The sequence below is a fragment of the Drosophila suzukii genome, unplaced genomic scaffold (genome assembly GCF_043229965.1).
Source record: "Drosophila suzukii unplaced genomic scaffold, CBGP_Dsuzu_IsoJpt1.0 scf_7, whole genome shotgun sequence".
Classification (NCBI taxonomy): Eukaryota; Metazoa; Arthropoda; class Insecta; order Diptera; family Drosophilidae; genus Drosophila; species Drosophila suzukii.
In genome coordinates, this window is record NW_027255939.1 from 1,311,641 (window position 1) to 1,337,579 (window position 25,939).

Here is a 25,939-nt window from a genome sequence, read left to right on the forward strand (position 1 = left end):
CAGACAGACCAGACAGACAGACCAGACAGACAGACCAGACAGACCAGACGGACAGACCAGACAGACAGACCAGACAGACAGACAGACCAGACAGACAGACCAGACAGACAGACCAGACAGACAGACCAGACAGACAGACCAGACAGACAGACCAGACAGACAGACCAGACAGACAGACCAGACAGTCAGACCAGACACACAGACCAGACAGACCAGACAGACCAGACAGACCAGACAGACAGACCAGACAGACAGACAGACCAGACAGACAGACCAGACAGACAGACAGACCAGACAGACAGACCAGACAGACAGACCAGACAGACAGACCAGACAGACAGACCAGGACAGACAGACTAGACAGACAGACCAGACAGACAGACCAGACAGACAGACCAGACAGACAGACCAGACAGACCAGACAGACAGACCAGACAGACAGACCAGACAGACAGACCAGACAGACAGACCAGACAGACAGACAGACCAGACAGACAGACAGACAGACCAGACAGACAGACCAGACAGACCAGACAGACAGACAGACCAGACAGACCAGACAGACCAGACAGACCAGACAGACAGACCAGACAGACAGACCAGACAGACAGACCAGACAGACAGACCAGACAGACAGACCAGACAGACCAGACAGACAGACCAGACAGACAGACCAGACAGACAGACCAGACAGACAGACCAGACAGACAGACCAGACAGACAGACCAGACAGACAGACAGACAGACAGACCAGACAGACAGGACCAGACAGACAGACCAGACAGACAGACCAGACAGACCAGACAGACAAGAACCAGACAGACAGACCAGACAGACAGACCAGACAGACAGACCAGACAGACAGACCAGACAGACAGACCAGACAGACAGACCAGACAGACAGGACAGACAGACAGACCAGACAGACAGACCAGACAGACCAGACAGACCAGACAGACCAGACAGACCAGACAGACAGACAGACACCAGACAGACCAGACAGACCAGACAGACCAGACAGACCAGACAGACCAGACAGACCAGACAGACCAGACAGACCAGACGACAGACAGACCAGACAGACCAGGCAGACCAGACAGACCAGACAGACCAGACAGACAGACCAGACAGACAGATCAGACAGACAGATCAGACAGACAGACCAGACAGACAGACCAGACAGACCAGACAGACCAGACAGACCAGACAGACAGACAGACCAGACAGACCAGACAGACCAGACAGACCAGACAGACCAGACAGACCAGACAGACCAGACAGACCAGACAGACCAGACAGACCAGACAGACCAGACAGACCAGACAGACCAGACAGACCAGACAGACCAGACAGACCAGACAGACCAGACAGACCAGACAGACCAGACAGACCAGACAGACCAGACAGACCAGACAGACCAGACAGACCAGACAGACCAGACAGACCAGACAGACCAGACAGACCAGACAGACCAGACAGACCAGACAGACCAGACAGACCAGACAGACCAGACAGACCAGACAGACCAGACAGACCAGACAGACCAGACAGACCAGACAGACCAGACAGACAGACAGACCAGACAGAAGACAGACAGACAGACAGACAGACCAGACAGACAGACAGACCAGACCAGACAGACAGACAGACCAGACAGACCAGACAGACCAGACAGACCAGACAGACCAGACAGACCAGACAGACAACAGACCAGACAGACCAGACAGACCAGACAGACACAGACAGACCAGACAGACCAGACAGACAGACAGACCAGACAGACCAGACAGACCAGACAGACAGACAGACCAGACAGACCAGACAGACCAGACAGACAGACAGACCAGACAGACAGACAGACAGACCAGACAGACCAGACAGACCAGACAGACCAGACAGACCAGACAGACCAGACAGACCAGACAGACCAGACAGACCAGACAGACCAGACCAGACCAGACAGACCAGACAGACCAGACAGACAGACAGACCAGACAGACAGACAACAGACAGACAGACAGACAGACAGACCAGACCAGACAGACAGACCAGACAGACCAGACAGACAGACAGACCAGACAGACAGACAGACCGACAGACAGACAGACAGACAGACCAGACAGACAGACAGACCAGACAGACAGACCAGACAGACAGACCAGACAGACCAGACAGACAGACAGACAGACCAGACAGACCAGACAGACCAGACAGACCAGACAGACCAGACAGACAGACAGACCAGACAGACCAGACAGACCAGACAGACCAGACAGACCAGACAGACCAGACAGACCAGACAGACCAGACAGACCAGACAGACCAGACAGACCAGACAGACCAGACAGACCAGACAGACCAGACAGACCAGACAGACAGACAGACCAACAGACCAGACAGACCAGACAGACCAGACAGACCAGACAGACCAGACAGACCAGACAGACCAGACAGACCAGACAGACCAGACAGACCAGACAGACCAGACAGACCAGACAGACCAGACCAGACAGACCAGACAGACCAGACAGACCAGACAGACCAGACAGACCAGACAGACCAGACAGACCAGACAGACAGACAGACCAGACAGACCAGACAGACCAGACAGACCAGACAGACCAGACAGACCAGACCAGACCAGACAGACCAGACAGACCAGACAGACCAGACAGACCAGACAGACCAGACAGACCAGACAGACCAGACCAGACAGACCAGACAGACCAGACAGACCAGACAGACCAGACAGACCAGACAGACCAGACAGACCAGACAGACCAGACAGACCAGACAGACCAGACAGACCAGACAGACCAGACAGACCAGACAGACCAGACAGACCAGACAGACCAGACAGACCAGACAGACCAGACAGACCAGACAGACCAGACAGACCAGACAGACCAGACAGACCAGACAGACCAGACAGACCAGACAGACCAGACAGACCAGACAGACCAGACAGACCAGACAGACCAGACAGACCAGACAGACAGCCAGACCAGACAGACCAGACAGACCAGACAGACCAGACAGACCAGACAGACCAGACAGACCAGACAGACCAGACAGACCAGACAGACCAGACAGACCAGACAGACCAGACAGACCAGACAGACCAGACAGACCAGACAGACCAGACAGACCAGACAGACCAGACAGACCAGACAGACCAGACAGACCAGACAGACCAGACAGACCAGACAGACCAGACAGACCAGACAGACCAGACAGACCAGACAGACCAGACAGACCAGACAGACCAGACAGACCAGACAGACCAGACAGACCAGACAGACCAGACAGACCAGACAGACCAGACAGACCAGACAGACCCAGACCAGACAGACCAGACAGACCAGACAGACCAGACAGACAGACCAGACAGACCAGACAGACCAGACAGACCAGACAGACCAGACAGACCAGACAGACCAGACAGACAGACCAGACAGGACCAGACAGACCAGACAGACCAGACAGACCAGACAGACCAGACAGACCAGACAGACCAGACAGACCAGACAGACAGACAGACCAGACAGACCAGACAGACCAGACAGACAGACAGACAGACCCAGACAGACCAGACAGACAGACAGACCAGACAGACCAGACAGACCAGACAGACCAGACAGACCAGACAGACCAGACAGACCAGACAGACCAGACAGACCAGACAGACCAACAGACCAGACAGACACCAGACAGACCAGACAGACCAGACAGACCAGACAGACCAGACAGACCAGACAGACCAGACAGACCAGACAGACCAGACAGACCAGACAGACCAGACAGACCAGACAGACCAGACAGACCAGACAGACCAGACAGACCAGACAGACCAGACAGACCAGACAGACCAGACAGACCAGACAGACCAGACAGACCAGACAGACCAGACAGACCAGACAGACCAGACAGACCAGACAGACCAGACAGACCAGACAGACCAGACAGACCAGACAGACCAGACAGACCAGACAGACCAGACAGACCAGACAGACCAGACAGACCAGACAGACCAGACAGACCAGACAGACCAGACAGACCAGACAGACCAGACAGACCAGACAGACCAGACAGACCAGACAGACCAGACAGACCAGACAGACCAGACAGACCAGACAGACCAGACAGACCAGACAGACCAGACAGACCAGACAGACCAGACAGACCAGACAGACCAGACAGACCAGACAGACCAGACAGACCAGACAGACCAGACAGACCAGACAGACCAGACAGACCAACAGACCAGACAGACCAGACAGACCAGACAGACCAGACCAGACAGACCAGACAGACCAGACAGACCAGACAGACCAGACAGACCAGACAGACAGACAGACCAGACAGACCAGACAGACAGACAGACCAGACAGACCAGACAGACAGACAGACCAGACAGACAGACAGACCAACAGACCAGACAGACCAGACAGACAGACAGACCAGACAGACCAGACAGACCAGACAGACCAGACAGACCAGACAGACCAGACAGACCAGACAGACCAGACAGACCAGACAGACCAGACAGACCAGACAGACCAGACAGACCAGACAGACCAGACAGACCAGACAGACCAGACAGACCAGACAGACCAGACAGACCAGACAGACCAGACAGACCAGACAGACCAGACAGACCAGACAGACCAGACAGACCAGACAGACCAGACAGACCAGACAGACCAGACAGACCAGACAGACCAGACAGACCAGACAGACCAGACAGACCAGACAGACCAGACAGACCAGACAGACCAGACAGACCAGACAGACCAGACAGACCAGACAGACCAGACAGACCAGACAGACCAGACAGACCAGACAGACCAGACAGACCAGACAGACCAGACAGACCAGACAGACCAGACAGACCAGACAGACCAGACAGACCAGACAGACCAGACAGACCAGACAGACCAGACAGACCAGACAGACCAGACAGACCAGACAGACCAGACAGACCAGACAGACCAGACAGACCAGACAGACCAGACAGACCAGACAGACCAGACAGACCAGACAGACCAGACAGACCAGACAGACCAGACAGACCAGACAGACCAGACAGACCAGACAGACCAGACAGACCAGACAGACCAGACAGACAGACAGACAGACAGACCAGACAGACCAGACAGACCAGACAGACCAGACAGACCAGACAGACCAGACAGACCAGACAGACAGACAGACCAGACAGACAGACAGACCAGACAGACCAGACAGACAGACAGACCAGACAGACAGACAGACCAGACAGACAGACAGACCAGACAGACCAGACAGACAGACAGACCAGACAGACAGACAGACAGAGACCAGACAGACAGACAGACCAGACAGACAGACAGACAGACAGACAGACCAGACAGACAGACCAGACAGACCAGACCGACAGACAGACCGACAGACAGACAGACAGACAGACCAGACAGACCAGACAGACCAGACAGACCAGACAGACCAGACAGAACAGACAGACCAGACAGACCAGACAGACCAGACAGACCAGACAGACCAGACAGACCAGACAGACCAGACAGACCAGACAGACCAGACAGACCAGACAGACCAGACAGACCAGACAGACCAGACAGACCAGACAGACCAGACAGACCAGACAGACCAGACAGACCAGACAGACCAGACAGACAGACAGACCAGACAGACCAGACAGACCAGACAGACCAGACAGACCAGACAGACCAGACAGACCAGACAGACCAGACAGACCAGACAGACCAGACAGACCAGACAGACCAGACAGACCAGACAGACCAGACAGACCAGACAGACCAGACAGACCAGACAGACCAGACAGACCAGACAGACCAGACAGACCAGACAGACCAACAGACCAGACAGACAGACAGACCAGACAGACCAGACAGACCAGACAGACCAGACAGACCAGACAGACCAGACAGACCAGACAGACCAGACAGACCAGACAGACCAGACAGACCAGACAGACCAGACAGACCAGACAGACCAGACAGACCAGACAGACCAGACAGACCAGACAGACCAGACAGACAGACAGACCAGACAGACAGACCAGACAGACAGACCAGACAGACAGACAGACACAGACCAGACAGACAGACAGACCAGACAGACAGACAGACCAGACAGACAGACCAGACAGACAGACAGACCAGACAGACCATACAGACCAGACAGACAGACCAGACAGACAGACCAGACAGACCAGACAGACCAGACAGACAGACAGACCAGACAGACAGACCAGACAGACCAGACAGACCAGACAGACCAGACAGACAGACCAGACAGACAGACCAGACAGACAGACCAGACAGACAGACCAGACAGACAGACCAGACAGACAGACCAGACAGACAGACCAGACAGACAGACCAGACAGACAGACCAGACAGACCAGACCAGACAGACAGACCAGACAGACAGACCAGACAGACAGACCAGACAGACAGACCAGACAGACAGACCAGACAGACAGACCAGACAGACAGACCAGACAGACAGACCAGACAGACAGACCAGACAGACAGACCAGACAGACAGACCAGACAGACAGACCAGACAGACAGACCAGACAGACAGACCAGACAGACAGACCAGACAGACAGACCAGACAGACAGACCAGACAGACAGACCAGACAGACAGACCAGACAGACAGACCAGACAGACAGACCAGACAGACAGACCAGACAGACACCAGACAGACAGACCAGACAGACAGACCAGACAGACAGACCAGACAGACAGACCAGACAGACAGACCAGACAGACCAGACAGACCAGACAGACCAGACAGACCAGACAGACAGACCAGACAGACCAGACAGACAGACCAGACAGGACAGACCAGACCAGACAGACCAGACAGACAGACCAGATAGACAGACCAGATAGACAGACCAGACAGACAGACCAGACAGACAGACCAGACAGACAGACCAGACAGAACAGACCAGACAGACAGACCAGACAGACCAGACAGACAGACAGACGACAGACCAGACAGACAGACCAGACAGACAGACAGACAGACAGACAGACCAGACAGACAGACCAGACAGACCAGACAGACCAGACAGACCAGACAGACCAGACAGACCAGACAGACCAGACAGACCAGACAGACAGACCAGACAGACAGACCAGACAGACAGACCAGACAGACAGACCAGACAGACAGACCAGACAGACAGACCAGACACACAGACCAGACAGACCAGACAGACCAGACAGACCAGACAGACCAGACAGACAGACCAGACAGACAGACAGACCAGACAGACCAGACAGACAGACAGACAGACCAGACAGACAGACCAGACAGACCAGACCAGACAGACAGACCAGACAGACAGACCAGACAGACAGACTAGACAGACAGACCAGACAGACAGACCAGACAGACAGACCAGACAGACAGACCAGACAGACAGACCAGACAGACAGACCAGACAGACAGACCAGACAGACAGACCAGACAGACAGACCAGACAGACAGACCAGACAGACAGACCAGACAGACAGACAGACAGACAGACAGACCAGACAGACAGACCAGACAGACCAGACAGACCAGACAGACCAGACAGACCAGACAGACCAGACAGACCAGACAGACCAGACAGACCAGACAGACAGACCAGACAGACAGACAGACCAGACAGACCAGACAGACAGACCAGACAGACAGACCAGACAGACAGACAGACCAGACAGACAGACCAGACAGACAGACCAGACAGACAGACCAGACAGACAGACCAGACAGACAGACCAGACAGACAGACCAGACAGACAGACCAGACAGACAGACCAGACAGACAGACCAGACAGACAGACCAGACAGACAGACCAGACAGACAGACCAGACAGACCAGACAGACCAGACAGACCAGACAGACAGACCAGACAGACAGACCAGACAGACAGACCAGACAGACCAGACAGACCAGGACAGACCAGACAGACCAGACAGACAGACCAGACAGACAGACCAGACAGACAGACCAGACAGACAGACCAGACAGACAGACCAGACAGACAGACCAGACAGACAGACCAGACAGACAGACCAGACAGACAGACCAGACAGACAGACCAGACAGACCAGACCAGACAGACAGACCAGACAGACAGACCAGACAGACAGACCAGACAGACAGACCAGACAGACAGACCCAGACAGACAGATCAGACAGACAGACCAGACAGACAGACCAGACAGACAGACCAGACAGACAGACCAGACAGACAGACAGACCAGACAGACAGACAGACCAGACAGTCAGACAGACCAGACAGACAGACAGACCAGACAGACAGACAGACAGACAGACCAGACAGACCAGACAGACCAGACAGACCAGACAGACCAGACAGACCAGACAGACCAGACAGACCAGACAAACCAGACAGACCAGACAGACCAGACAGACCAGACAGACCAGACAGACCAGACAGACCAGACAGACCAGACAGACCAGACAGACCAGACAGACCAGACAGACCAGACAGACCAGACAGACCAGACAGACCAGACAGACCAGACAGACCAGACAGACAGACAGACCAGACAGACCAGACAGACCAGACAGACCAGACAGACCAGACAGACAGACAGACCAGACAGACAGACAGACCAGACAGACCAGACAGACCAGACAGACCAGACAGACCAGACAGACCAGACAGACCAGACAGACCAGACAGACCAGACAGACCAGACAGACCAGACAGACCAGACAGACCAGACAGACCAGACAGACCAGACAGACCAGACAGACCAGACAGACCAGACAAACCAGACAGACCAGACAGACCAGACAGACCAGACAGACCAGACAGACCAGACAGAACCAGACAGACCAGACAGACCAGACAGACCAGACAGACCAGACAGACCAGACAGACCAGACAGACCAGACAGACCAGACAGACAGACAGACCAGACAGACCAGACAGACCAGACAGACAGACAGACCAGACAGACCAGACAGACCAGACAGACCAGACAGACCAGACAGACCAGACAGACCAGACAGACCAGACAGACAGACAGACCAGACAGACCAGACAGACCAGACAGACCAGACACACCAGACAGACCAGACAGACCAGACAGACCAGACAGACCAGACAGACCAGACAGACCAGACAGACCAGACAGACCAGACAGACAGACCAGACAGACAGACAGACAGACCAGACAGACAGACAGACCAGACAGACAGACAGACCAGACAGACCAGACAGACCAGACAGACCAGACAGACCAGACAGACCAGACAGACCAGACAGACCAGACAGACCAGACAGACCAGACAGACCAGACAGACCAGACAGACCAGAGACAGACCAGACAGACCAGACAGACCAGACAGACCAGACAGACCAGACAGACCAGACAGACCAGACAGACCAGACAGACCAGACAGACCAGACAGACCAGACAGACCAGACAGACCAGACAGACAGACAGACCAGACAGACCAGACAGACCAGACAGACCAGACAGACCAGACAGACCAGACAGACCAGACAGACCAGACAGACCAGACAGACCAGACAGACCAGACAGACCAGACAGACCAGACAGACCAGACAGACCAGACAGACCAGACAGACCAGACAGACCAGACAGACCAGACAGACCAGACAGACCAGACAGACCAGACAGACCAGACAGACCAGACAGACCAGACAGACAGACCAGACAGACCAGGCAGACAGGCAGACCAGACAGACAGACCAGACAGACAGACCAGACAGACAGACCAGACAGACAGATCAGACAGACAGACCAGACAGACCAGACAGACCAGACAGACCAGACAGACCAGACAGACCCAGACAGACCAGACAGACCAGACAGACCAGACAGACAGACAGACCAGACAGACCAGACAGACCCAGACAGACCAGACAGACCAGACAGACCAGACAGACCAGACAGACCAGACAGACCAGACAGACCAGACAGACCAGACAGACCAGACAGACCAGACAGACCAGACAGACCAGACAGACCAGACAGACCAGACAGACAGACAGACCAGACAGACCAGACAGACCAGACAGACCAGACAGACCAGGACAGACCAGACAGACCAGACAGACCAGACAGACAACAGACAGACCAGACAGACCAGACAGACCAGACAGACCAGACAGACCAGACAGACAGACAGACCAGACAGACAGACAGACAGACCAGACAGACAGACAGACCAGACAGACAGACAGACCAGACAGACCAGACAGACCAGACAGACAGACAGACCAGACAGACCAGACAGACCAGACATACAGACATACCAGACAGACCAGACAGACAGACCAGACCAGACAGACCAGACAGACAGACCAGACAGACAGACCAGACAGACAGACCAGACAGACAGACCAGACAGACAGACCAGACAGACAGACCAGACAGACAGACCAGACAGACAGACCAGACAGACAGACCAGACAGACAGACCAGACAGACAGACCAGACAGACAGACCAGACAGACAGACAGACAGACAGACCAGACAGACAGACCAGACAGACAGACCAGACAGACAGACCAGACAGACAGACAGACAGACAGACCAGACAGACAGACCAGACAGACAGACCAGACAGACAGACCAGACAGACAGACCAGACAGACAGACCAGACAGACAGACCAGACAGACAGACCAGACAGACAGACCAGACAGACAGACCAGACAGACAGACCAGACAGACCAGACCAGACAGACCAGACAGACAGACCAGACAGACAGACCAGACAGACAGACCAGACAGACAGACCAGACAGACAGACCAGACAGACAGACCAGACAGACAGACCAGACAGACAGACCAGACAGACAGACCAGACAGACAGACCAGACAGACAGACCAGACAGACAGACCAGACAGACAGACCAGACAGACAGACCAGACAGACAGACCAGACAGACAGACCAGACAGACAGACCAGACAGACAGACCAGACAGACAGACCAGACAGACAGACCAGACAGACAGACCAGACAGACAGACCAGACAGACAGACCAGACAGACAGACCAGACAGACAGACCAGACAGACAGACCAGACAGACAGACCAGACAGACAGACCAGACAGACAGACCAGACAGACAGACCAGACAGACAGACCAGACAGACAGACCAGACAGACAGACCAGACAGACAGACCAGACAGACAGACCAGACAGACCAGACAGACAGACCAGACAGACAGACCAGACAGACAGACCAGACAGACAGACCAGACAGACAGACCAGACAGACAGACCAGACAGACAGACCAGACAGACAGACCAGACAGACAGACCAGACAGACAGACCAGACAGACAGACCAGACAGACAGACCAGACAGACAGACCAGACAGACAGACCAGACAGACAGACCAGACAGACAGACCAGACAGACAGACCAGACAGACAGACCAGACAGACAGACCAGACAGACAGACCAGACAGACAGACCAGACAGACAGACCAGACAGACAGACCAGACAGACAGACCAGACAGACAGACCAGACAGACAGACCAGACAGACAGACCAGACAGACAGACCAGACAGACAGACCAGACAGACAGACCAGACAGACAGACCAGACAGACAGACCAGACAGACAGACCAGACAGACAGACCAGACAGACAGACCAGACAGACAGACCAGACAGACAGACCAGACAGACAGACCAGACAGACAGACCAGACAGACAGACCAGACAGACAGACCAGACAGACAGACCAGACAGACAGACCAGACAGACAGACCAGACAGACAGACCAGACAGACAGACCAGACAGACAGACCAGACAGACAGACCAGACAGACAGACCAGACAGACAGACCAGACAGACAGACCAGACAGACAGACCAGACAGACAGACCAGACAGACAGACCAGACAGACAGACCAGACAGACAGACCAGACAGACAGACCAGACAGACAGACCAGACAGACAGACCAGACAGACAGACCAGACAGACAGACCAGACAGACAGACCAGACAGACAGACCAGACAGACAGACCAGACAGACAGACAGACCAGACAGACAGACCAGACAGACAGACCAGACAGACAGACCAGACAGACAGACCAGACAGACAGACCAGACAGACAGACCAGACAGACAGACCAGACAGACAGACCAGACAGACAGACCAGACAGACAGACCAGACAGACAGACCAGACAGACAGACCAGACAGACAGACCAGACAGACAGACCAGACAGACAGACCAGACAGACAGACCAGACAGACAGACCAGACAGACAGACCAGACAGACAGACCAGACAGACAGACCAGACAGACAGACCAGACAGACAGACCAGACAGACAGACCAGACAGACAGACCAGACAGACAGACCAGACAGACCAGACAGACAGACCAGACAGACAGACCAGACAGACAGACCAGACAGACAGACCAGACAGACAGACCAGACAGACAGACCAGACAGACAGACCAGACAGACAGACCAGACAGACAGACCAGACAGACAGACCAGACAGACAGACCAGACAGACAGACCAGACAGACAGACCAGACAGACAGACCAGACAGACAGACCAGACAGACAGACCAGACAGACAGACCAGACAGACAGACCAGACAGACAGACCAGACAGACAGACCAGACAGACAGACCAGACAGACAGACCAGACAGACAGACCAGACAGACAGACCAGACAGACAGACCAGACAGACAGACCAGACAGACAGACCAGACAGACAGACCAGACAGACAGACCAGACAGACAGACAGACCAGACAGACAGACAGACCAGACAGACAGACAGACCAGACAGACAGACAGACCAGACAGACAGACAGACCAGACAGACAGACCAGACCAGACAGACCAGACAGACAGACAGACCAGACAGACAGACAGACCAGACAGACAGACAGACCAGACAGACAGACAGACCAGACAGACAGACAGACCAGACAGACAGACAGACCAGACAGACCAGACAGACAGACAGACCAGACAGACAGACAGACCAGACAGACAGACAGACCAGACAGACAGACAGACCAGACAGACAGACAGACCAGACAGACAGACAGACCAGACAGACAGACAGACCAGACAGACAGACAGACCAGACAGACAGACAGACCAGACAGACAGACAGACAGACAGACCAGACAGACAGACCAGACAGACAGACCAGACAGACAGACCAGACAGACAGACCAGACAGACAGACCAGACAGACAGACCAGACAGACAGACCAGACAGACAGACCAGACAGACAGACCAGACAGACAGACCAGACAGACAGACCAGACAGACAGACCAGACAGACAGACCAGACAGACAGACCAGACAGACAGACCAGACAGACAGACCAGACAGACAGACCAGACAGACAGACCAGACAGACAGACCAGACAGACAGACCAGACAGACAGACCAGACAGACAGACCAGACAGACAGACCAGACAGACAGACCAGACAGACAGACCAGACAGACAGACCAGACAGACAGACCAGACAGACAGACCAGACAGACAGACCAGACAGACCAGACAGACAGACCAGACAGACAGACCAGACAGACAGACCAGACAGACAGACCAGACAGACAGACCAGACAGACAGACCAGACAGACAGACCAGACAGACCAGACAGACAGACCAGACAGACAGACCAGACAGACAGACCAGACAGACAGACCAGACAGACAGACCAGACAGACAGACCAGACAGACAGACCAGACAGACAGACCAGACAGACAGACCAGACAGACAGACCAGACAGACAGACCAGACAGACAGACCAGACAGACAGACCAGACAGACAGACCAGACAGACAGACCAGACAGACAGACCAGACAGACAGACCAGACAGACAGACCAGACAGACAGACCAGACAGACAGACCAGACAGACAGACCAGACAGACAGACCAGACAGACAGACCAGACAGACAGACCAGACAGACAGACCAGACAGACAGACCAGACAGACAGACCAGACAGACAGACCAGACAGACAGACCAGACAGACAGACCAGACAGACAGACCAGACAGACAGACCAGACAGACAGACCAGACAGACAGACCAGACAGACAGACCAGACAGACAGACCAGACAGACAGACCAGACAGACAGACCAGACAGACAGACCAGACAGACAGACCAGACAGACAGACCAGACAGACAGACCAGACAGACAGACCAGACAGACAGACCAGACAGACAGACCAGACAGACAGACCAGACAGACAGACCAGACAGACAGACCAGACAGACAGACCAGACAGACAGACCAGACAGACAGACCAGACAGACAGACCAGACAGACAGACCAGACAGACAGACCAGACAGACAGACCAGACAGACAGACCAGACAGACAGACCAGACAGACAGACCAGACAGACAGACCAGACAGACAGACCAGACAGACAGACCAGACAGACAGACCAGACAGACAGACCAGACAGACAGACCAGACAGACAGACCAGACAGACAGACCAGACAGACAGACCAGACAGACAGACCAGACAGACAGACCAGACAGACAGACCAGACAGACAGACCAGACAGACAGACCAGACAGACAGACCAGACAGACAGACCAGACAGACAGACCAGACAGACAGACCAGACAGACAGACCAGACAGACAGACCAGACAGACAGACCAGACAGACAGACCAGACAGACAGACCAGACAGACAGACCAGACAGACAGACCAGACAGACAGACCAGACAGACAGACCAGACAGACAGACCAGACAGACAGACCAGACAGACAGACCAGACAGACAGACCAGACAGACAGACCAGACAGACAGACCAGACAGACAGACCAGACAGACAGACCAGACAGACAGACCAGACAGACAGACCAGACAGACAGACCAGACAGACAGACCAGACAGACAGACCAGACAGACAGACCAGACAGACAGACCAGACAGACAGACCAGACAGACAGACCAGACAGACAGACCAGACAGACCAGACAGACCAGACAGACCAGACAGACCAGACAGACATACAGACATACGGACGGACAGACACACAGACAGACAGACAGGCAATCGATAATGGGACCATCGATGGTTTTCGATTGTTTTAGAAAAACAATCGATTGACTATCGATGGTTTAAAAAAAACTAATAAATAAAAAAAACGCCAAACATTTATATTTTGAGATCAAATTCTTTATAGGTCAAAATTCTTATTAATAAATAACAACTGGTCTACAGTTTTGATATTCTTTAGCGATGGCCTTAAAGGCTTGAAAATCATTTGCTGATGCATTTGCTGATGCTACAGAATAAAATGTTAATGTTAAAAGTTGTCACACCAAAGTGCACTGAAAACATGTGGATTTATAAGCATTACACATGCACACATACACACACATGAACAAGCGCATTTACTTACTTTTGAGAAACTATGGACAAATCCATTCCAGGCCACTGCCAGCACCAACACCACCACTTTTAAGCTAATAAAACAATATAAAAACAAGGAAGAACGCTATAGTCGGGTACCTTGACTATCAGATACCCGTTACTCAAAGGGAAATGGAGATATGCAAGCAGCAAAGCGAGATTAAAATGCGCCACCTACCGGCGGTAGACAGATTTAAGCGTTATGGGCGTTAGAGTGGGCGTGGCAAATTTATTTTTGGATCAATCGATAGGTATTGACGACACCAGTTCATTTCAGTTAAAATTTTTTATCTAGCATGCAAATTGTGGGCGTCCCAGGTTTTCGCGGTTTTTGGGTGTTAAAGTGGGCGGGGCAAACTTTTTTTCTAGTTCAATCGATAGGTATTGATGAGAACAATACATTAAAGTTAAAATTTGTATTCTAGCCTCAAAACTGTAGGAGACTAAGTTTTGGGCAGCTTGTGGGCGTTAGAGTGGGCGTGGCACCCTGCTGAAACAAACTTGCGCTGCACAGGAATCTCAGGAACCTGCTTGCCTAATTCCAGTATTGTAGCTCTTATCGTTACCGAGATCATTGCGTTCATACGGACAGACGGACAGATGGATATGGCTAGATCGTTTTGGCTAGTGATCCTGATCAAGAATATATATACTTTATGGGGTCGGAAACGCTTCCTTCTGCCTGTTACATACTTTCCGACGAATCTAGTATACCCTTTTACTCTACGAGTAACGGGTATAATAAGTTAACTGTGTAATCAATTTTACTTTTTTATGTACTTACATATTAATTCACTTGTTCGCCTGCCAACTCCCGTTAAAAAAGTGATGGGAAAAGCATAAAGTGATGGGCAAAAAAAAAAAGGAAAACCATCGATAGTGAGAAAAAACAATCGACTTTCACGAAATTTTGAGACAATCGATACTATCGATGTTTCCATCGATTGTTCTCCAGCTCTACCCAACAGATCAAATTTTCTAAATTTTTACTTGTACACCTTTCCGGCTCTTTCTCCCAAAACAACTGTTTTTTTAAGTTTTCGTATGTAATTATTTTAGTTTTTGCGATTCCTTTCGATTGATGAATCACTCAAAACAATCGGACGATTACAGTAGATTTTTGTGTGTATATATAGTAGTCGCACACCCTCCTGGTGCGCTTCGCCATATAAAGTTTGGATACGAAAAAAAGTTCAATTCTCAGGCAGTGTTCCGAACTGGTAAATGTGGCAATTTTTGTTGCTTAATAACTTTAAAACGTGTCTTTTTACAACAATGTATGTCAAAAGTTAAAAAAACTCAAGGGCTATACACCTTACAATTTAATTTTTTTTTTTTAACTATATTTATATTCTATCGCTACTAGTGCACACTTATAATTATCGCGCTAGTAACATTGAGTTGATATTTTGAAATTATTATTATTTTTAGTTAATAAAAACAATTTTTCTCACTTTCTTAATTAATATTAATGACTAACATCAAATTTTCGTAGTTTCTTAGTTACTATTGATATTGTTTTTAATATATATATTTTTTTTATATTTTATTTCATTTTATTTTGTCTATTTTTTATATACTTACTGCTATTATAAGATTTTCTTTAACATTATTATAAAATTGAGTTGCGCTCCTAATTGTTTTGTATTGGTGCGGTAGATTGTTCCATAACCGGTTACCATTTATGAAAAATTGCCTTCTCGAACACAGTGTTTGCATTCGAGGACATATGAAATTTTTGGTTCTTAAAGATGTTGCTGGGGTAAGCTTATTAAAAAGATAATTTGGTGCTCAAATCGTCTCTATTTTGTGAAAGAATACTAAAGTTCTAAAAGCTATAGTTAATGTGCGCATATCCCGCGCATCACAATTTCCAAAAATTTCTATGCCGTAAAAGAGAGTGGGCATGAGAATAACTTTGGCGATTAATAATCTAACTTCCTCAGTTGAGAACGATTAAGAGAATGAAAGTTTTCTCAACAGAGCATATGTACGTCCTTTTGCTTTGACTATATGATTGTGTGTTGTTAAATGTTATCCCCAGATTAACTGCATTCACTTCATAGCTTATCGGCGTATGGTTTATATATAATTTTTGGAGTAAAAGTGTTGAAATTTGCTTTTTATCAAATACCAAGCACTTCGATTTCTTAGGATTTGTACCCAAGCCATTTTCCTTTTCTTATTTTTCAATTAGTGACACCATTTTATTACTTATACGAACACAGGCATAAATTTCATCGTCAGCATATAAATGTACTTCACACTCAGACAGGATACTAGGGAGATTATTGACATACATATAGAAAACAAAAAGGGGCCTAGCACAGATCCCTGTGCCACTCCCCTGGATAAGTTCCGGAGAGAAGAAACTTGCGTCCCAGAGACGACTGCTTGATACCTATTCGTTAAGTACGACCTAATAAGCTTCGTCGCATTAGTGGAGAAATTAAACATATTCCTAAGCTTGGTACAGAGAATGTTATGATTCACAGAATCAAAAGCTTTGCTGTGGTGAAGGAGCGTCAAAAACGTTACGCAGTTACTGTCCAGTTCTTGTCTTATATCCTCAACAATATTAGTGATTGCAGTAATACAACTCCTTTTCTTACGGAATCCAGATTGTTTTTCATCAAGTAGAGAATTGTTAGCTAAGTATAGTTGAATCTGTGAGGACATAAGGTTTTCAAAGACTTTTGATAGAAAAGGTAATATTGAAATAGGTCTATAGTCATTGTTTGGCTTAGGAATTGGGAACATTTTGGCGTTTTTCCATATTGTCGGAAATGAGGACGTTGTAATAGCCGTGTTAAAAATATATGTAACATGGGGCAACATTAAGGGGAGCAAAAGCTTAACAAATTTTGGACTCATATTATCGAGACCAACAGCATCGGACTTGACATGCAGAATACTACCTAGGACATCACTTTGGTTTATACATATAAAGGGGGTTGAGTATTCAGGTACAGATTGCATGTTGCTTCAGGTACATCTATTTCCAAAAACTTGTTGTTTATTAATTCAACGTCCACCTCAGACTCTGCCTGCTGCTTACTTTTCCCAATACCTAACCGTTTTAGTTTGGTCCATGTGTATTTGAGTTAACACAGTTATTAAAATGTATATTATAATGCTCTCTTTGCTGATTCTATCTTTTTGTTTACTTTTACCCTAGCCCTTTGTATTGTTTGCGAAGTTCACCAATTCTGTATCGCTTCCACCGGAGGTAACTGGTTAGGTTTTTAAATTCAATACTGAACCACGGATTTTGCATTGACTTAATTACCTTGATCCTTAGGGGCACAAACTTGTTGAACAAGTTCTGGATATTGTTGGTTAAAATCTCTAATTGACAATCTACGTGACGAAGATGGTAAATACATGACCAGTCACAACAGAAAAATTCCGTTTTTAATTCATTATAGTTTATATTTTTGTAATCTCTATAAGTAAAAGAATTGATTTTGCTGTCAAAGGTCAAGTCGTATTTTAAAAATATTAAGTCATGAGGATACAATTTAAACGCTTAAGAACGAAAGCTATCAGGTTCAGGTCCAGCCGAAGCGTTAGTGAGAGATGTAGAAAGTGGATCAGGTGAATGATTAATGGACAAAAGTTCCTCCATACTGCTAATGCAAAGGGCACTCTCTCTTCGAGTGCAGCGTACGTGCACAAGGCCGCGTCGTGTAGAGACAGCCGTAAGGACTTTATGCTTTTTCATACGCATAGCCTCTTTAAAGATAAGATAATGCTCATTTAACAATTGCTCACTAACATAAATTATCGCTTCTGAATTGAAACCCAGAAACTGCAAGCTAAGTTGTTTCTTGTGCTCGCGCCTGTACATTCCGATTTGACCATGCAGATTAATCTTTTCGTATGTGTCTAACATTTTAATTATTATTACTGGATCCTTGTTCGGAAGATATCGGAGACTTTTGGTGGTGGAGTCAGCTGGAGATTAAAGCATAGCCTGTGATAGAGCGCTTCGGGATCTTCACCTTCGACATAGGGAACTCAGGTCACACGAGCTAGTCTTCCTGCATTGCTTTGCTAGCCTGGCCTCCAGTGAAGCCAACCTCTCGCCTGCTGCTTGTAGATTTGCCACATCCCGGTTCAGCGTCTCAACCCGCTCACCCATTCGGTCCCTCATGGAGCGAAGATCGGCAGCCTCGCGCTCCAACGTCAGGTCACGAGCATCCATTTGCTTTACTTCCCCGGCGTTTATGTCCAAGCGATTCATAAGGCGGCTGAGCATTCGCTGTTCAGCTTCCCAAACGGCCGACTCAATTTTCCCAATTTGTTCCTTTAAGCGAGTCTTTAGGAGCTCCAGAAGCTGTGGCGAATTTACATCCGAGAAGCGTTCGCTAGCAGTTCCAGCATTGTTGCGGGTACGTTTAGTGGGCGGAGCAAAACAACCCATGACTTTTTTTTAAGTGTATTTAGTTAGATTTGATATAAAGTTAGGTGTATTTGTCGGTTGGGTTTGTATAGTATCTTTCAGATTTAATCTTTAAGTTTAAGTTGTTTAGCTTGCATCCACTCACTGACAAACTGCCTTATCGACAATAGAGAATAGCTACTTTATCGGCGATAGCGTAGCTGATAGGGCAACCTTTTTCTCTCTTGCCCTCCGGAGATGCTGCCGCACCGATTGTCTCTCACTGAAGGTACACGCACAACCGCAGTTGTTGTTCAAGAAGAATTTATTTTCTGATTTAAAGAGTCAACTTTGTTTATTAGCACTATGTTGAGTTGTTAAAATTTTCAATATAATATAACTAATCTACTTTCCCAAAAGCCGTCGAGTTCAAGTTTCTAAATTATTCCATGACCCTAAAATAGCGTTTAGATACAGTTAAAAGCTTAAACCGAAATCGATTTTAAAATAAATATAAAAAAAAAATAAAATAAAAGAAATAAAAAAATGTTGTCCATAATTTGTAATCGATGGTATTTAGACAAATTAGAAAGGAGTACAAAGTATTTCGGATTACCTTTCCAACGACATTAGGCACTCGCATGTAGCTTTACAACTTCACAAGGTGCGGGGGAACGAAATTTAGCTATATATACCTGTTTTCCCGGCAATCCAGCGAGATTTTCCAAAAATGGTAGAACTACAGATTCTTATATAACGCTGTTTAACATCATCTAAAATTTTCAAGACATTTATTTAAAGTTTGGATACGAAAAAAAGTTAAATTCTCTGGCAGTATTATTAATAACTTTAAAACGTAAATTTTTCGACGCGTATTTTAAGTGATAATAGGCCTGCTATTAACCTTGTATTTATGCCCACCGGGCCCAACAGTTCAAATGTTCTAAGTTTTTACTTTTACACTTACACCGCTCTTTCTCCCAAACCAAATTTTTTTTAAATCTTGGTATTCAATCCTTTTAGTTTTTGCAATACCTTTCGATTAATGTAGATAATAGATTTTCATTTCTTGCATATATAGAGTCGCCTTCGAACACCATCCTGGTGCGCTTCGTCACTACGGAGAAAATACATTTTTATACCCTTGCAGAGGGGAGACGTTTCCGACCCCATAGAGTATATATATTCTTGTCCGTCTGTCCGTCCGTTTCTTCGCAAACTAGTCTCTCAGTTTTAAAGCTATCGGGCTGAAACTTTCCCAAAAGTCGTATTTATTTTGCAGGTAGTATATAGGTCGGAACCAGCCGGATCGGACAACTATATCTTATAGCTCCCATCGGAACAATCGGAAAAAATTTTTTTTTTATTATTTCTCTGGTGTTTTTTAACATATAAACTCCTACGCTTGGAAATAACAGTTTTTAATTAGTTCTGAACTTCGAATTAAATTTTATCAAAATCGGAAGACTATATCATATAGCTGCCATAGGAACGATCGGAAACTTGGTGGGAAAATAATATGAAACAAATTAAGGTTTCGGTGTTTTTTAACATATAACCTTCCTACGCTTGGAAATAACATTTTTTAATTAGTTCTAAATTTCAAATTTAGTTTTGTCAAAATCGGACGACCTATATCTTATAGCTGCAATAGGAACGATTAAAAAATTGGTGGGAAAATAAAATGAAACAAATGATACCTTCGGTGCTTTTTTAACATATAACCTCCTACGCTTGGAAATAACATTTTATAATTAGTTCTGAATTTCGAATTAAATTTTATCAAAATCGGACGAATATATCATATAGCTGCCATAGGAACGATCGGAAAATTGGTGGAAAAATAATGTGAAACAAATTATAGCTTCGGTGTTTTTTTAACATATAACCTCCTACGCTTGGAAATAAAAATTTTTTAATAATTTCTGAATTTAGAATTTAATTTGTAACGAACTGATTTTTGTTGTCTGCTCGCTACGAGATTCGTGCGGCTAGCTCAGTATATTGTGTGTTCGTCCCACCAAATTTATATTAACGTGACCGCCCAGTAGCTCAGTGAAAAAGCACAGAATTCACGGGTTCGAATTGGGTTTATTGCGGGTAGCGCGTATTGCGGAGCCCTGTAGCTCCCTGAAGATACTCGCAGCTCCCTGAAGATCCTCGCAGCTCCCTGAAGATCCTCGCAGCTCCCTGAAGACGCTCGCTCGCTGTTCGCTTCTCACGCGTGACTCGGTGATTGCTGGTAACGACTCGGACTCGCGAGGGGTATCAGCCGTACGGGCTTAGGGAAGCGTCACCGTTCTCGGACTAGGGTGAACAGAAGCTGCGCCCTCCAGGATCGCTCCTTTCGACACACCGCCGCCTGTCCCTTGCTCTGTCCCGGATGGTCCCACTGGGGTTTCTGCTCAGCCCGCGCAGACAGTCAAGGAGGAACGCCAGGAAGCTGCCTCGCGCTTTACTTCGCTTCCACGCCTAGTGTAAACGAACGTTCCACCCTAGCCTCACCCTTTTGCTTTTTGTCCGGGACGTTTCCGCGTGGCTTTTGGTACTCGGGGTTCGGGCACGCCGCTCCGGGACCTCGCAAGTCGAATCCGTAGGGCTCTCCTGGATAATTCCACTCGAGACCATACCGATCGACCGCTCTCCCTTTTGGCTTGTTATATTTGGGGTTCGGGCACGCCGCTCCGGGACCTCGCAAGTCGACTCTGTAGGGCTCTCCTGGACAATTCCACTCGAGACCGTACCGATCGACCGCTCTCCCTTCTGGCTTGTTATACTCTCTCCAGGCGTAACGCCAGGACTTTGTGGATAGGGTTAATCGGCCGTGTGATGCCCTCTGGATCTCAGCTACCTGCGTCTCAATTCGGAGATTCCTGGTATCCCAATCCCGAACGTCTCGACGTAGCAATCTTGCTCCTCGTAGGCTCCCACGGCGCTGCTTCTCTGGCGACTCGACTTGCTGTTGCTCCCTTGTAGATTATCTGGTTGTTTTATTGTTCACTTTGGTATCTGAGTGATCTTGACGGTTTGACTCCTTGTGATCGACTGATCCAGCTGCCAGCGCTCTGCGGCCTTATATTGCACATGGCCCGCTGAATCTCTCCACTCCAAAGTCCAAAGTCCATGCCTCCTGGTTGACCCACTTGTCCTCCACGTACCGCTTCCCATCGATGCTCCGCCCACTGCTGTCGTCACGCTGATTCCCGTGATGCTGGTGGCACGCCTTTGTGCCGCTCCACTGCCGAGATGTGGCACTTCTTCTCCCGGTCCAAAGTTCACGGGAGAGTCAAAAGTCCGGTGGAGTCCCGTTATCCGCATTTGCACACGGCACTCTTGCCTTGCTCGCGAGGTCTCCAAACTCTCTCTCTCCACCCTGGGTCTCCAAACTCTCTCGATCTCCATCCTTGGTCTCCAAACTTTCTCGCTCTCCATCCTTGGTCTCCAAGCTCTCCTCGCCGCGCCGTTACTACGCGAATTCGCCGCGTATCTGGTAAACGGCCGGCCATCTGCTGCTGCTTCTATTTGTGGGGAGTTATTCAACTCCTCACAAATTGTATCAAAATCGGACGACTATATCTTATAGCTGCCACAGGAACGATCGGAATGCTTAGACCTATCGATGAATTTTCTTCACTATAATGCATTTATTATAGGCTTTAAAATGAAGATGGGGTCGGAAACGGTTCCTTCTTACATCCTGTTAGATACTTTTCCCCGAATACACACGAAACCGGTGCCGTGATACACAGAGCATTAATTATACCCATTACTCGTAGAGTAAAAGGGTATACTAGATTCGTCGGAAAGTATGTAACAGGCAGAAGGAAGCGTTTCCGACCCCATAAAGTATATATATTCTTGATCAGGATCACTAGCCGAGTCGATCTAGCCATGTCCGGCTGTCCGTCTGTCCGTATGAACGCTGAGATCTCGGAAACTATACAAGCTACAATACTGGGATTAGGCATGCAGATTCCTGAGATTCCTGCGCAGCGCAAGTTTGTTTCAGCAGAGTGCCACGCCCACTCTAACGCCCACAAACCGCCCAAAACTGTGGCTCCTACAGTGTTGATGCTAGAATTAAAATGTAAACTGAAATGTATTGTTCTCGTCAATACCTATCGATTGACCAAAAAATGTTTGCCACGCCCACTCTAACGCCACTCTAACCGCCCAAGCCTGTGGCGCCCATAATTTTCATACTAGATAAAAAATTTCAACTGAAATGTATTGGTCTCCTCAATTCCTACCGATTGATCCAAAAAAAAGTTTGCCATGCCCAATCTAACGCCCACAAACCGTCCAAGCCTGTGGCGCCCACAATTTTCATGCAAGATTAAAAATTTTAACTGAAAAGTATTGGTCTCGTCAATACCTATCGATTGATAAAAAAAATTTTCCACGCCCACTCTAACGCCCATAACGCTTAAATCTGTCTACCGCCGGTAGGTGGCGCATTTCAATCCCGCTTTGCTGCTTGCATATCTCCATTTCCCTTTGGTCCCTGAGCTGAGTAAGGGGTATCTGATAGTCGAGGCACTCGACTATAGCGTTCTTCCTTGTTTTAAAATAAAAATGCGATTGGTACGATTCCTATCATTTATATAGGTATTGATCAATAAAATCAATTTTAATTTACACTGAAAGAAAATCTTCAAAGATGTGGGCGCCAGACAGACTTTATGGGTTATGGGCGTTGTAGTGGGCGGTGCACTCCGCTAACCCTCTAAATGTTATAGTTTCCAAGATCTTAGCGTTCACGCGGACAGACAGATGGACGGATATATATACTTCATAGGGACGGAAGCGCTTCCTTCTACCTGTTACATACTTTCCGATGAAAAAATACCCGTTACCCTATATTAGCGGTCGGCAGCGGCCTATTTAGTGAGCATAGAAAAGTGTTCTCCCCATCCTCTGCTCGCTCACGTATAACGTAGATGTTCGTGTGACTTCGGCATGGGTCTTCGGGTCATTTTTTTCTCAGCTTCGGCGCGCTTTTTTGTTGCTGCCGCAGAGGATCCCAGTGCAAAGCAGAGAAACGTTAGGCTTCAGCACGCCGCGCGCGACCCTGCAAGGAAAAGGGCGATATTTCTATCGCCTGTCGTCCAGGAGTCACTTCTTAGTAACTTCTGCGCAATAGAAACACGATTCAAAGTCACTTCTGGACAATAGAAAGACAATAGTACACATTTTACAAAAACAAAAAGGGTCGGGATCGCGAAGAAGTAATTTCTGAGACACTTCTGCGCGATAGAAAGACGATAGTACACATTTTACAAAAACAAAATTAATGGAAAAAATCAAGCCATAAAAAGAGGTCGCGGTAATTTTCCGTTACCCCTTTTTTTTCTGAAAATTTGTTGGGTTCCTTTTGACCCACGCTATTATTTTTCGCCCGAGCGTCATTTCGTTGCCCGATTTGTCTGCGTACAGTGCGGTCTTGTATTAATTTTGTGCGTTTTAAAAATATTGCTTTGTTTTTTCTAAATGTTATTGATTGCTTAACATATTTAAATATCCCCCTCAACAAAGGGTGCGAAATTACGCGCTTATCGTGAGCTGTACGATTATTTAAAGCTATTTATGGACAAGCTAGCTGTGGACATTACTTGGCGTGTAACTGCGGATCCAACGATTCTCAACATACTTCATTGTAAAAGGTAATGTCTTCTAGTTTATTATACCCGTTACTCGTAGAGTAAAAGGGTATACTAGATTCGTCGGAAAGTATGTAACAGGCAGAAGGAAGCGTTTCCGACCCCATAAAGTATATATATTCTTGATCAGGATCACTAGCCGAGTCGATCTAGCCATGTCCGTCTGTCCGTCTGTCCGTCTGCCCGTCTGTCTGTCCGGATGAACGCTGAGATCTCGGAAACTATGAGAGCTAGGCTATTGAGATTTGGCGTACAGATTCCTGAGCTTCTTACGCAGCGCAAGTTTGTTTCAGTAGACTGCCACGCCCACTCTAACGCCCACAAACCGCCCAAAACTGTAACTCCTACAGTTTTGATGCTAGATCATCAATACCTATCGATTGACCTAAAAAAAAAGTTGCCACGCCCACTTAAACG

General features: G+C 48.6%; 1 protein-coding gene across 6 annotated transcripts in view; it reads left to right on the forward strand.

Annotated features, from left to right (window-relative positions):
• The window catches only part of Nipped-B (Nipped-B cohesin loading factor), a 303,163-nt gene that overhangs the window by 262,223 nt on the left and 15,001 nt on the right, over positions 1 to 25,939 (forward strand). The window contains exon 19 of one of the 6 annotated variants that reach the window (XR_011605804.1): positions 25,398 to 25,525. The exons of the other annotated variants lie outside the window; for them this stretch is intronic. The gene's annotated coding sequence lies outside the window, so the exon portion shown is untranslated. The remainder of the gene's footprint in view (positions 1 to 25,397; positions 25,526 to 25,939) is intronic. 6 annotated transcript variants of the gene reach the window in all.